Source organism: Lupinus angustifolius, chromosome LG01, assembly GCF_001865875.1.
Source record: "Lupinus angustifolius cultivar Tanjil chromosome LG01, LupAngTanjil_v1.0, whole genome shotgun sequence".
Taxonomy (NCBI): Eukaryota; Viridiplantae; Streptophyta; class Magnoliopsida; order Fabales; family Fabaceae; genus Lupinus; species Lupinus angustifolius.
Window position 1 is genome coordinate 10,701,658 of NC_032009.1, and position 14,442 is coordinate 10,716,099.

At 32.5% G+C, this 14,442-nt stretch overlaps 1 pseudogene; it reads left to right on the forward strand.

Annotated features, from left to right (window-relative positions):
• Nucleotides 9,811-14,442, forward strand: part of LOC109349163 — an 8,606-nt pseudogene continuing 3,974 nt past the window's right edge.

Here is a 14,442-nt window from a genome sequence, read left to right on the forward strand (position 1 = left end):
AACTGATAATGTTGTAATTGGGAGATATCAGTATCAGTACATGCATCATGGGCTTCTTCTTCTTGATCAAGTGATTTTTCTTTTGTTGGCTCCACCTCAAACTCCACCTTCTCCAAGTAATCAGGATCTTCATTTTCACTTGATGGCTCTATATGAGGCTTTAGCATTTCAGCTTCATTAAAAGTAACATCTCTACTAATAATGCACTTTCTTTTCTCTGGCCACCATAACTTATATCATTTCACCCCATCAGGATATCCAATAAAAATGCATTTCAATGCTCTTGCATCAAGTTTTCCTTCTTTGTTATGAGCATATGCAGGACAACCAAATATCCTCAAATTTTCATAATTTGCCGGAATACCCGACCACATCTCTTCTGGAGTTTTAAAACCAATGGTCGTTGATGGATATCTATTGATCAAGTAACAAGCTGTACTGACAGCTTCCGCCCAAAATTATTTTGGCAATCCAGCATTTGACAACATATATCTTGTCCTTTCAAGTAAGGTTGTTCATTCGTTCTGCAAGTCCATTTTGTTGTGGACTGTGCCTCACGGTATAATGTCTCACAATACCATGATCCTTGCTAAAATTTCTGAATTCTCTGCTGCAAAATTCTAGACTATTGTCAGTTGTCAATCTCTTGATCTTTCTCCCGGTTTGCTTTTCGATCAAGGTTTTCCACTGTTTGAATTTGACAAATGCTTCACTTTTGAGTTTCAAAATGAAGATCCACACCTTCCTTGAATACTCATCAATGAATGTCAACGTGTATCTGCTACCACCATGAGAAGGTACTTGGGAAGGACCCCACAAGTCAGAATGTACATAATACAAAGTTCCTCTTGTTCGATAAACTGCAGCATTGAATTTTATTCGATACTGCTTTCCAAAAACACAGTGTTCACAAAAGTCTACCTTCCCGACTTTTTGAATGCATAATAATCCTTGTTTGGTCAACTCGGCTAGACCTCTTTCACTGACAGGACCCATTCTTAGATGTCATAGTTTAGTGACATCATAATCAGATGTTGAGGAGATAGCAATAACATCCGTGATTGTGTTTCCTTGTAACATATAGAGACTATTCTCTTTCTTTCCTTTCATTACAACCATAGCGCCTTTAGATATTCTTATAGCTCCACCTTCACCTTTATAGCTATAACCTTTTGAATCTAGTGTTCCCAAGGAAATCAAATTTTTCTTCAATTCTGGAGCATGTCTTACATCTGTCAACGTGCTTAAGATTCCGTCGAACATCTTGATTCTAATTGTGTTGATGCCAATGACCTTGCAGGGAGCATTATTTCCCAAAAGGACCTTGCCCCCATCTAAGGGTTGGTAAGTTGAAAACCAATCCTTAATGGGACACATGTGATATGAGCATCCAGAATCAAGTATCCATTCATCTTTTGAGTCATGCTCTGAGACTATTAGTGCATCTGCACTATCATAGCCATTTGCTACAGCTGCATCTCCATATTCATAAATCTCTTCCTTGCCTTTGCGCTCTGGGCAATTCTTTCTTATATGCCACTCCTTGTGACAGTGAAAGCATTTATACTTTCTAGGTTTTGCTTTAGACTTGGACCTAGATTTTCCTCTTTCACCAAATTGATTTCGCCTCTCTTTTCTTCCTCTAGCAAAAAGACTATCACTTGAGCCTTCAGATCTCAAATCTGATACTCATTTCTTTAGTTCTTTCGAGTGCAATGCCGCCTTTACTTCGTCCAAGGTCAGATCTTCTCGACCATACATCACGGTGTTGATGAAGTGCTCGTAAGAACTTGGAAGGGAATATAGTAGAAGATTTGCTTGGTCTTCATCTTCAATTTTAACATCAATATTCTTTATATCTAGAATAATTTTGTTAAATTCATCCAGATGATCTTTTATGGGCTTTCCTTCCTGCATTTGAAGAGTATATATTCTTTTCTTCAAATACAGTCTGTTAGTGAGTGACTTCGTCATGTACAGGCTTTCCAGCTTCAACCATAATGAAGGAGCTGTTGTTTCATCGGACACTTCTCATAGAACTTCATCTCCCAAGCATAACAAAATTGCACTATGTGTTTTTTCCAAGTTTTCATCATTCTTGTCCTCGGTCAGACTCTCTAGTAACTTGTTTCTACCTTCTAAGGCTTTGTCCAAGCCTTGATGAACTAGTATATATTGAAGTCTTGATGAACTAGTAGAGCTTTCATCTTCAATCGCCAGAGGTTGAAATCATTTCCTCCATTAAATTTCTCCAGATCAAATTTAGCACTCGCCATGATAACCGTATACCAGAACAATATCGTAGCCCATGAACATACACCAGGAAAGTTCCTATGAAAGAGAGGTGGGTCTTAACAGACACGCTTAAATACCAGGTCTTTCCTAAGACAGAACTTTCCTAGACATGCACTTTCACACTGTTATACATTTCCAGTAACAAGAACAATTCTTTTCTGCTGTGTAAGATCAGACAATGCTGTGAACACAGAGCATACTAAGAATTTTCTTTTAGATCGTACGACTTAGCATGCAAGAGCTCTACGAGCTCTAATACTAGTTTGTTGGAGCGGAAGACCCATGGGGAAAATATAATAGAGAAATGACACGGAGGATTTAATGTGGTTCGGCGATTTGCCTACGCCCACAGCTGAAAAGCAACAAGGATTATTCCACTATGATAAACGAGAACTACAAGTGTTTCACTCATTTCCCAAAACTCAAGTACACCCAATTTCACTCTTACTCAAGTATTTCTCACACAATTAGAAGTAGAGGACAAGAAGAGAGAATATGCACTAAGCTAAGTATTTTGTGTGTCTTACAATGGCATGAAACACCCTATTTATAGCCAAAGCACTTGAAGATTATGTGGCCAAAGAGAAAGAGCATTAATGTTGATTTCACCATAGCCACTTCTTTTTACTTGGCTAGAAATTTTCCCTTTCTTCAAGATGATCTTTAGCCACTTCTTTTTTTTCTTGGCTCAAGAAAGTCTTTTCATCATCTTTTTCTTTTAGTCAATATTCAATAGTTAGATATCATATTAAGATTTGAATCAAATACTAAAGAGTCTAATACTGACAAGGAGTCCAATCGTAATCTCACACTAATTTAAAATTCAATTGGCAAATGGTTCTTAGATTTTAATATATGTAAGAGTTTTTAGATCACTTTATTGTTGATTTAAATAAAAATAATTCAAATGAGTAAAAAGTTATATATTAATTACATAATTTTTTTTACATTTATATCATATAAACGTTAAACTTATATTTTATGAAAGTAATATTTATATCTGTCAATATAAAATTTTATATGTAGTCAAATATATTATTTTCTTTTGATATATGTTCTTTATATTTAAGAGCATCAACAATTATTAGATAAACAGTGTATAATATATAATGGTAAGAAAAACTCTTACATGCGTCTAATTTTATTAGTATCTCAGATCTCATATCACTATAGTGGTATGTGACAAGGTAGTCCATCCAAAAGAAACTAATACATCCATTAGCTGTTGCTAAAAGTTTATTTAAGAATTTGCCAATTAAGACCACAAGAAAGAGTTCTCTATTGTGGCTAAAGACACTGGTTAAAGATATTTAAGGTTCTAATTATTTATAGAATACTCCCAAAATATGACATTACAATGTGAGAAAGTAATTCAATATATAAACTTATTTTGGATATGCCCTAAGCACACTTTAGCAAAACTGATTAAATCATTTTCTGAGCTGATTTCAAGTATCAAAGCATATACTACTGCTTAACGACTCCTGGATTCTCTCAGATCTCTGTCCCTCACTTTTAATATAAAACTCCCAATCTGCCACCTATGTCAATAAAAATGCCACCCGTCATGAAAATATTAGATAATTTAAGTTGCAACTTGCAGATCAAACCAGACGAGATTCATATAAGATTGAGACAAAAAAATGTATGCAGTCTACAAAAAAAAAATATATACATATATACACGGACGAACAGTATATAAATTTTTTATACTGTTATTATATTATTCATCATTTATATTTAATTATTATTAGCTTTTCAAAAATAATAATTTATTAAATAATAAATGATATAATAATTATAAATAAACCTTTACATTAACCATACACAAATATTATACTCTAATTATATTATATTTCAACATATTTTATACTAGGATGAGGTAAAATATTGAACTAGTATCTCTCCATCATTTTTATTTGGTCAAAAGTCTCACGTTAATCCAATTTAATCTAATCCGATCCAACTATGTCTTTTGAAAATCACAAAGGATCTCACGATTTCATGTCACACTCCACTTGCTTCAGGTTGGGTTATCCGATTGAAGCAGGATTTTACGTTTTGGGAAACCAATCAAAAGCACACGTATAATTTGTTTAGGAGGGACTCAAATTAGTCTGAAAAATAAATTAAATTTTCGAAGACATATTTTTTCTCTAAAAAAATAAACAATAACATTTGAAATTTTCGAAATTGAAATTTTCCATTCTTGAGGATGCAGAAATAGTTTTTGTTCCTTAATCATATATATACCGATTTAGATCTTTGTTTATTTAATTAGACAAAAAAAATATGCTCAAGAATGTAATTTCAAAAGGCAGCATGCTCTAGAATATTTTATACCGTAAAATAACATGTTTAATTGTTATTCAAGTAATGTACTAGTATTTAATTTTTAACATCAATTTAGCTAATATAAAAATTTATATATAGTCATCATCTATTAAAATAATTGAATATAAATAATAGTTAAAGTAGTGATAGTGTAAAAAATTTTACATTATTAATATAGACATCTTTTTCTTTTTTTTTATTTAGAATAGGATGATGCATTTAATTATTATTATCACTATATTCAATTGAATTAGCCTATTTGTTAGGTACACCAAAAGTAATGTAGTTCTAGTTTTTTTTGTATAATCAATAATATTCTTTATTCTATTTCTTATGAAGTATAACTATTTTTTTAACGAGTATTGCTCCTATGAATTAAACATTTAATTGCATGGTTATCTCGTGAAGCCTTATAGCATCCTCAGCGATGATCCTTAACAAAAAACCGGATTATACGTAAATTTTGGTGGAGTTGAAATTGATATGTGTTTGTCTGCAAATAGAGAAATGTTCTCTAATTAGAGCATAATTTTTATTTCTACAAAATCTTTAAAATAATAAAAATTGAAGGATAGAAAGAAAAAAAACATATTAACCAATAATGAAAATTGGAAGATAGTGCAATGACTCTATTTTCTTCAAATTAAATGAAAGTGACATTTAAAAGCGAACGTTATTAAAACTGGAGAGTAGATATTTAACAGCGCTCGGTTGAGCGAGCGATGTTAAATGGTTGAAAATAGACATTTAACAACGCTCGCTAGAGTGAGCGTTGTTAAAAATAGACATTTAATCCCACTCGCTTGAGTGAGTGTTGTTGAAACTAGACATTGAACAATGTTAGCTTGAGTGGATGCTATTGAAAGTAGACATTGAATAACGTTAGCTAGAATGAACGTTGTTGAAAGTAGACATTTAACAACACTCACTCAAGCAAACAAGTGTTGTTAAATGTCTACATTCAACCGTTTAACAATGCTCACTTGAGGAAGTGTTGTTAAATGTCTACTTTCCACCATTTAACAGCGCTCACTGAAATGAGCGCTGTTAAAAGTAAACATTTAACATCGTTCGTTTGATCGAATGTTGTTAAATATATAATTTCAAACATTTAACATTGTTCGCTTGAATGTGCGCTATTGAAAGTTGACAAATGGTGAGGTTTGTTCAAAGACAAAAAAGTGAGTTGCACCATTAGAGTGAAAAATAGAAAAATTGCTTTATTTTTTGGGAAATGTGAACTATTATAAAGTAAGTTGTGAAACCCAATAACTTATTTTATAATTGTTCACATTTCCCACTAAATTAAGCAACCAACTTTTCACATTTTCACTACAATGGCAACTCACCATTTGTCCTTAATTGCACCCTAACACTTTCTACTTTTAATATCACTCAATCAAGTGAACGTTATTAAATGTTTCTTTTTACATTTAACATTGCGGATGTTATTAAATGCCTACTTTTAAGAGTACTTGCTCAAATGAGCACTGCTAAATGTATACTTTAACAGAAGTGATAGTTGTTAAACGTCTATGTTGAAGTTTTGACCCAAAGATCACCTTTTGTAAATCTAAATAAAATAGAGTTGTTACACTTTCTTCCTTTTTTTATTATTGATTAATATGTTTTCCCTTTCTCTTTTTTCATTTTCGTATTATTTTAATGCTTTTGTAAAAATAAGAATTTTACTCCAATTTTAGAACGATTCTTCATATATAAACAAAAATGTAAGATCAACGACACCAAAGTTTACTGAAAGTATGACTTTTTTACTGACCACGTTGAGATGCTCTTACACTGCTAGACCTTAGTAATTCAATTCTAGTTGTTCCCTGAGAAGTTTCCACATTACATCATCTCAAAATCCTTGTAATAACTTGATGCTTCATTAAATCTTATACATCTGCCAAAAAATATTGGCATTAGTAATCATGTCCAATCTCCAAATACAAACAGAACAACCTTCTCCGGCTAAAGTACCTCTCTTAACTTCCATTTCAAACTCAACAACAACAAACTCATGAAACAATTTCTGATACTAATTAACCACAACAACAGTGAAGAAGAAACTGAAGCTGAAATTGAATTTAGATCAAATATTAGCATGTGTAAAAACATTTCTCACGCTCCTCGGTTTCAACCAACATTCCATCTTCACTTTATTACTCTCTTGGATCCTTTTCACGATGGTTGGAGTTATGTTACCGTTACTTGAACTTCGTTTAACAATGTGTTCCTCTTTACACTGTGTGAGAAATGGTGATCTCCATGGTTGAAAACATGATGAATGAAAGCTTGACAAATTTGGAAGAAAGAAAGAAAGGCAAGTAACAATAATCTTGTTGAATAATACCTCTATGATCTTTTTTGAATATGATTGAATGATAGTTACTATTTATACAAGAAGCACTAAGGCATTTATACAAAGGGGTGGGAAAAAAAAGCAGAAAAAAAGGCAGAAAATAAAACCGAAAAAAAGATTTAACAGTTTTAACTGTTTTTTCCCGCCAAAATAGTTTTCTTCAAATGATGATTGAGACACAATAATTTGCTTTTTACTTTTCCAAGATATAAGAGAAGAATCAAGGAAGAAACACCATCCAGTAACAAATTTTATAGTGTCCAAACAGACTACCTAATATGAGTGAGAGAATCATTTTAGAGTTGTTGAATTCTGGCTAGGGAAGAACAGACCAAGAGTAGGAGATGATTTGAGGTATTTGAGAATTTTGTTGGCAGCTTGTTGATGCTGATAAGTGGGGTTTGAGTTAAATTGACTAAGGTGACTTACTACATAGCTAATATCAGGCCTTGAATTTGTTAGATAAAGCAATTTTTCAAGCAATCTTCAGTAAGGAGTAGGATCATGCAATGGAGATCCAGAGGATGAATGCAGCTTTGTATTTTTATCCATAGGCAATCCCTTTTAGTAAAGTATCCATGTTTCAAACAAAAGATCTAATACATACTTTCTTTGATATAAGGCAATCCCTTTTGAAGTCCTTGCAATTTCCATACCAAGAAAGAAATTGAGGATTCCTAAGTCGTGATGCTGAAGTTTCCTAAGAAATTGAGGTTTCCTAAGTCTTGATGCTGAAGATCTATTTTAGTAAAGTCATTGCTAGCTAAAACAAGATCATCAACATATATGAGGATAGCTGTAAAATTTGATCCTATTGTTTTAGTGAGCAAGGAATGATCAGAATGTGATTTATGAAAACCATGAGTAATCAAGACTTTAGTTAATTTATCATGCCATTGTCTACTGACCTGTTTTAATCCATAGATGGATTTATGAAGTTTGCAAACTAAGGATGGATTTGAGACGTGAAGACCAAGAGGAATTTTCATGTAAACATCTCCATTGAGATCACCATGGAGAAAAGTTGTTTAGCATCTAATTGGTGAAGAAACCAGTTGTTAATGGCTGCTAAGGACAAAAGAACTCTAATGGTTGTCATTTTCACAACAAGGCTGAAAGTGTCAAGATAATCTACTCCTTCTGTTTGGTTGTGAACAATATGAATGTCTTGATTGTGATGCATCATTCCATAGAGTCTCTCCTTCATGCCATCCATACCAATCATCCTCAAGGATTGGAGTTCCTGAACGTGGCAGTGAGTATTTGAGAAAATCAACTTGTAACATAGACATCTTGTAAGTTTAGAAACTGAAATCAAGTTAAATTTTAATGCAGGCATATATAATACATCATTTAGATAAAGATCAGTTGCGAACACTACTGTACTAAAGTAGTGTGCAATTAAATTGTCTCCATTGGGTAATCTGATTTATATTGGTTTGATTTGTTTAAAGGATTGGAATCTTGATAAGGAGTAGCACACATGATCAATGGCTCCTGTATCAAGGATCCAACAATCAGATTTCCCAAAGGTTGATTGAATGTTAACAGTATCTGAGGTGTTTATGTCTTGATGCAGAGCTGCAACCACTATATTGTTTTCATTATGATTGTGAATTGGTGGATTGTTCTAATAAAGACACAAGGGCTCTGTGTTTTTCATGTGTGAGTCTCAAGACTACTCCTTCACTAGTTTCCTTGGGTGGTGAATCCAGATCTTAGTTGATGTATTTTTCATTCTTTGTTGATTCTTGAGTCACATAGTTGTTGATATTTCTAGAATTGGTAAATTAATTTGGTGGAAAGCCATGTTTCTATACCACATATCAATGGTGTGTCCTTACTTTTTGTTGTAGGTTCAAACCTTAACACCTTTGCCACATCTACCACTGTTTTGGGATCTAAATTGGGTTTGGTTCCTACCTCCTATTTGTCCACGAAATTCTCTTCCTCTCCCTCTAATCCTATTATGCATACCATCATTTGAAAAATTGTCAAGCAATGCACTGTCATTAGATAGCATATTCATTTGTCCTTCATGCTGCACTAGAAAAGAAAAGACATTGTTGATGGTGGGCAAAGGACCCATCAACTTAATTTGGGACTTGACCACTGAATATTGGTCATTTAGTCCCTTCAAGAAACAAATTACATAGTCGTTTTCTCTGTAAGTCTTCATAGTGGGGATAAGGATACATTTACACTTAATTTCACATAGGCAGGAAGGAATAGGTCTAAAAGTATCATGTTTTTCCATAGTCCTTTGATTTGATTGTAATAGGCTCCAATAGTCAAATTACCTTGTTTGGTTAAGTATATTTCTCCTATTAATTCTGAAATCCTAAAGATGTTTCCTTGGTAGTATCTTTCTTTCAAATCATCCCACATTTATTAGGCTGTCTCCATCCACAAAATACTGTGTGATAGAAGGATCAACATATTGATGCAGCCAAGATGCTAACAATTTATTACATTGATTCCAAAAAGAGTGTATAGGATCATTACCAATTGTTTTTGTGCCATCAACAAATTCCATCTTGTTCTTTGATTCGAGTGTTATACTCATCGCTCTTGCCCATCCATGATAGTTGTCCCCGTTGAGAGAAGTTAATACAATTTTCGATCTTGGATTCTCATTTGGATGAATGAAATAAGGATTTACAGGATCAAGGATTGGGTTTTGAACATCAATTTGATTCACCATTCAGTAACAGTGTTGATAGAAAGAGTAGGTGATAGATCACTACTTTTGCGCAGAGAAGAAGGAAGCATGGCAGAAACACCTTCATAGAAGGTACTCTGATACCATGTGAGAAATGGTGATCTCCATGGTTGAAAACGTGATGAATGAAAGCTTGACAAATTTGGAAGAAAGAAAGGCAAGTAACAATATTCTTGCAAAATAATACCTCTATGATCTTTATTGAATATGATGGAATGACAATTATTATTTATAGAGGAAGCACTAAGGCATTTATACAAAGGTATGAAAAATAGAAAAGTTGAAAATAAACCAGAAAACATATTTAACAGTTTTAACTGTTTTTCCAGCCGAAATAGTTTTCTTGTTGATTGTTGCTTTCTGAGTTTGGGCTGATTGTGTGGGCTTGGATATGGTTGAGATATGTGTTGTCAAACACACTTTGAGAGGTTTGATATTAAGAGCTTTGAGATCGACATCATGGCTTTTCAAGCGAGCCTAGCCACAATTTCATTGCTCTGTGTCTCTCATAATCTTCGCAAGTATGGCTTGCAGAGGTTTCTTTTTTTGTTGACTGTCACAGTGGGAATATAGGTTGTTTTCACAATGATTATGTGAAATAGATTTTGATAGTGATTGTTTGTTTCAATTTGAATATCTTTGAGTTGTTGAATATTTATATTAATGGTTTTTGTTGGTAATGTGAAATTGAATTAGTGGATGGTGTGCTTAGTGTGTTTTCAATCTATTTGAAACAAGTGTTGGCAACACAGAGTTTTTGTTTTTCCATTCTTATTGAGGTTCTTTGGAAGTGTTTGGTAGATATGTTTTGATGATAAAAATCATGGTATGTGAGTTACATCATGGTGCTATGTGACATACTTAGCTTATAAGTTAGTTGAACACTTACAAGTCATATAAAAGCTTATAAGTGTGATTTATGATCGTAAAGATTGGTCAAACTCAATATAATTTATTCCCAAATAATTTATTATATAATCAGAAGCTTTTACAAACGATAGGATGATGGGATCGAGACAAAAATGTTGAAAAATGTTGTGAATGACAAAATCTTCAGATATAATCAACATGAGAGACTATTGATGTGAAAAGAGATTATTGGTAATATAATTCATCACTGAGACAAAAGAGACACTACCGGAATGATCATCAGTAGGAAGAGAAACCACTCGTATAATAACCATTGAAATAATCGTCGATGGAAAAGAAATCCCCACTAGCATAATTCGCCAATGGAGCAAGAAATAAAAATGCATCACCGGAATGGTCCTTGGTGGGAAGAAAAATCAATAATATAATCACCATCGGAATGACCATTGATGAGAAAAGAAATCACCACTAACATAATTCATCAATGAAAAGAAAATAAAAACACCACCGAAATGATCGTCGGTGGGAAGAGAACTCGTTGGTATAATTACCATTAGAATGACTATCGATAGAAAAAATCAATACTAACGTATCTTGCCAGTGGGAGAAAATGCATAATCGGAATGATTGTCAGTAGGAAGAAAACTCAATATATATAAAATAGAGGAAATGCATTTTTTTTATTGGAGCATATTGGTATTTGTTTATTTGGATTACTTTTTGCATGAAATTTTGAATTATTAGGTTGAAGGGAAAAATGAATGAACATTTGACACAAGGTGAGACAATAAATGGAGATGACTAATTAGAGTTTCGGAATGCACACTGAACTGGTCACAAAGGATGAAACCGCTCTAATATCATATAAATTTATGGTTGTAAAGATTGGTCAAACTCAATATGAGTTAGTCCTAAACAATTTATTATATAAGCAAAAAAACTTTACAAGCGATAAAATGACAATCTCAAATAATAAGTAACAAATAAAGATAAATTATAAATAAACTTAAATAAATTGAGACAGGAAAAAGTGACTGAAAAAATGACATAAGGTGAGATAATAAATGGAGATGACTAATTAGAGTTCCAGAATGGTGACTGAACTGGTTACGAAGGATGAAACTGTTCTGATACCATATAGATTTATGATTGTAAAAATTGGTCAAACTCAATATGAGTTAGTCCCAAACAACTTATTATATAAGCAAAATCTTTTACAAACAATAAGATGATAATCTCAAATAATAAGTAACAAATAAAGATAAATTATATATAAACTTAAATAAATTCAGACTAACTAAATCATAGATAATATAATTTTTTTATCAATCTAAATATCCTATAAAAAATAAGTGTGAGGGGAAAAGTAGTAGCTAAAAATTTAAATGGAACTCTTTTGGTAAAATTAGTTCATAAGCTAGCTAATAGGTGTAAATGAAAAACTCTGAGCTTATAAGTTATAAGCTATGTGAATTAACTTATGAAATTAAATATGAGCTTATAAACTAGTAGTTAATTAAATAAGGATGGGGTCACATATTTTCATTTATATTTCATTTGGTGTCTCAAGCCAATAAGAAAGTTTCATTCATTTAAAAAAAAAATTATAAAAACAAAAATTAATATTTTAATAATTTTATGAAGTTTGATTGATTTGAATCATGAAGATAGTAAAATTATGGAACATATGATATTTATCCATTAAATAATGTCTTTGTCAAACACAATCTAATAACTTATTTTTGGTCAAATAAGCGAATCAAGGCCTTACCAAACACACATTTTTTGATGAATTTCGAAAATAGAACACAAAACAACTTCAACTTAAAAAAGTGGAATATTTTAGTTCTACATAATGAAACCTAAAGGACTGCTTGTGAGTTGTGTTTTGGAGGAAATAGAAGGAAAATGAAAGCTTTCAAAACCATTTCATTAGTACATTTCATGACTCTTAAATCTTCTCTTTTCCTTCCTTCCTTTCTTCTTCCTCCTCATTTCCCTCCAAAACTGAACTCACAAACAAACTCAAAGAGAACGTAACATAATGGAATCATCATGTTAATATTATATTCCTTTCTAATTCATTTATATTGATTCAAGATGCCAAGGTCTTTTGTTCTAAGTATGAACTTGTTCCTTATTGTTCCCCTTCATTCCAAGCCCTTGCATTTATTCCTTAGTTCTGTTAGGGTGTGTATTTCCATAATTAGAGACCGGTTAGCTTAGTTAGATTAGTTTGTTTAGTATGCAAGTCGGTTATTATTTAGTTATTTTATCCAACTCTTACTTTGTTTCTCAATAGTATGTTTAAGTGAAAGAGTACAGAGAGGAAGTGATGTGAATTACTATTAGATTTAGTATAGTTACTTGGTAATTGTTAGTTAAGGAGAAAGCTTAGTTGTATAATTAAGCTTTAGAAGAGCAATGTAACTCATTAATAAATTATGTCTTTCAAATGAACTAGGCCTTGACTCGAAAAAAGGAGAACTATAGTTGTATCAAGAATGGAAGGGGGATAATTGTTTTACCTTTTTAATTCCAAGTAAACATTGCTCTTATTTGAAAGCTTCTCAAAATGAGAGAGCTAAAATGAAAGATTACTTTGCAATATTCCTTTCACTCCTTATTCATTTTCATGAATATGTTACAATGTTCTAATCTTCTACATCCAAATACCCCCTAGTTAATTATTAATCAACCAGAGATAATTTTTTTACCATGTTTCCTTCTTAAGACAGCGCGAGAAATCATCCGCATTTCATATGCACAACATGGTTCCTGGCAGCTATCACTTGCTCTTACTATAACTCTAATTATATGATGGACATATGTGAGCACAATCTCTCTGTCAGCCTGCATTTTGTTTCACTTAGTTTGCAATTTACAAGTTATCCACTTCGACGATTATGGGAAGCTCTTGCAAAGGGAAAGCAATGTGTTAGTTTTTATGGAGGAGCATATTCAATTGGTCTATCATCTCTCCAAGATAAGTCATTGGTTCAGAATCTATATATCTTCTTGGGTTCTTGGTTGTCACAACTAGCCAGTGTGTGACTCTGTTACAGGTCAGAGGATATGGTGCCTCAATTACCTTCATAAATGGTGGTGATTTTGCTTCAAGTTTTCTTCTTATTTTCCAAGAGATTATGCATTTAGATTAAAGGAATTGATCCCTTGTCCTTCTATAAAGTTATCCACCTCGAAAGTAATGCTTAGTTCTTAGAAAGCTTTTCACTATTGCTTCATGATTTTGTTGACATTTAGCCTTGGTTGGGGTAACTTTAAGAAGAAAAAAAATAAGAGGAGAGAATAAAGAGAGAGTTCCCATGTTTCTTCTCTTTGGTAGACAAGAGAAACATGGAAGAGAGAAAAAAGTATGGTAGGTCCCACATCAATTTTCTTCTCCTCCCATCACCAAAGAAAGTGGGAAGGTGAGTTGAGATTTTTGAAATTACAATTATACCCTTACTTTTATAAACTAATAACAATCCTAAAACAATGAAAAAATATAATAATATGGATTTTATTGTCTATACAATAAATATCATATTTCTTTCTATTCTCTTTCTCTTCAATCAAACAATTTTAAAATCCATTTCATTTCTCACTACTTTATCTCTACTCACACTCTTTCTTCATATCTTCTCTCCTTCCTGAAAGTGTGCATGTCAAGAGGAACACTTTGGAAAGCTCTCTTTATATGTCATGGTTTTGATGAGGACAACTTGTGCTTATAAGAGCTTGAAGATCACCAACAAATCAATGTGCTTAAGTCTTTAATTGGTACTAGGCTTAGACTAGAATCTAGTTTAAGTTGAGTCAAGGCTTAGGGCACCTAATACATGTCTCATATGCA